The following is a 1,702-nucleotide window of genomic DNA, read 5'->3' as shown; positions in this document are numbered from 1 at the left end:
CTTCCAGCTTTTGATAACATGAAACGTGGTTCAAAACCCATTTCACTTCTTTAATGTATTTCTGTTTCTGAGTGAAACTATAAATTCAAGAGAAAAAAAGTGTAGGACACGACATCCTGAAGTGATCTGACCCTGACAAGCGGCTGGTCAGAACCAGAATGCAGTCAAAAAGCAAAAAGCAATCATGACGTCACCCGAAAAGTAAATTATTGTGATAAAAGATTTATCTTATCACATTTATAAAGATTTGACGAATCAAGTGCAGTACGACCAGGAATGTGCATTTAGAACAGGATTCCTTTCCATTTCAAATTTAATTTAACGTGAAAATAATTAGAAGTGATGGATGGCTGTTCCTTGAACTTTACAGGAATGCAAGCAGCGAGACCGATCAAAAGATCCGCACAAAGCGCATCCATATTTGATGAATGCCATTTTGCAGGGCTCATTCTGAGCCGGGTTCATGTAAGTGCGCTGATGTTCGCTCACTCCCTCTCTCATAGTCTCCCTGAGTTTCTCATCCTTCTGTTTCTTTTATACCGCACTTCTCTCTCTTTCTCTCTCCGTTCAGCCCTACACTAATGTACATTGGCATATTCTGCAGCTCCGAGTCTGATGATGCGCAGTGACCGTATCACGACCCGTTCACCAGCCCCACTCTCACACACGGAGAGAGAGAGAGAGAGAGAGAGAGAGAGAGAGAGAGAGAGAGAGAGAGAGAGAGGGACGAGGAAGTGTTGAGAGAAAAGGATGAGATCAATAAAGCTATTTAATGCAGTCTGCTTGATGTAAAGCCATAAAAAGAAATCAAAAGAAGAGTCAATTCTTCCCCAAAATTGTGGTTTTGTTGCTTTTATGTAATGTCATCTGCAGTAGATATGAAAAGGCTGCTGTCACTTTAAGAGAGGCATCTGACATACAGACACACATCTGATTTTCTCTCAACAGATTACTTTCACTTTAGACATAACCAACTGTGTTTATGTAAACCTTTGTGTGTATTTGACGTATTAGCGCAATCAGACGCGAAAGATAAAGTCCAGTAACCAGGCGCTGTTCGACAGGTTTAGTGTGTGCGCGCTTCGAGTGTACACGCTCAGAAAAAGCCCATATCAGATCAGCACGCAAAGGAAATGTTTAACCAGCAAGGCTGGGCACCTATTATGCAAAATTCACTTTTACATGGTGTTTGAACATAAATGTGTGTTGGCAGTGTGTGTACGCAACTACCCTATGTACCTAAGGTAACTGTTCCTTCAAGCAAGGGAGATCGAAAAACTAACTACAATGTACTCACACACACAAAAAAGGATTCATATCTCACAAAAAAAGATTTGACAAATAAACCAATATAACAATAATATATATGATCAAAGAAAATACATTGTAGAACAAAAACTCATTCCCCCTCAAAGGATATTAATAACCAGCCAACCCTCTATAAACTTCAATACAATCCCAACTTTGTCACAAAGAACAATTCAAAATAAAGAAAAAAGTAAATTACACAAATAACCCCAAAATCATATTACATAAAAGTATAGCACACTCAAATATACTCAAAACTAACAATGAATTCCACTGCAAACTTTAGTCTTATGCAAATAAATAGTGCATGTGTTTTAAAGCATCAATATAGTATAGAGTACAAATGTTGGCTGGCAACAGGAGGCTGGGAAGTGATATACAAAAAAAAAAATAT

The sequence above is a fragment of the Rutilus rutilus genome (assembly GCF_951802725.1).
Source record: "Rutilus rutilus genome assembly, chromosome: 3".
Classification (NCBI taxonomy): Eukaryota; Metazoa; Chordata; class Actinopteri; order Cypriniformes; family Leuciscidae; genus Rutilus; species Rutilus rutilus.
The sequence above is the reverse complement of the archived record's forward strand: the minus strand, read 5'-3'. Positions refer to the sequence as shown.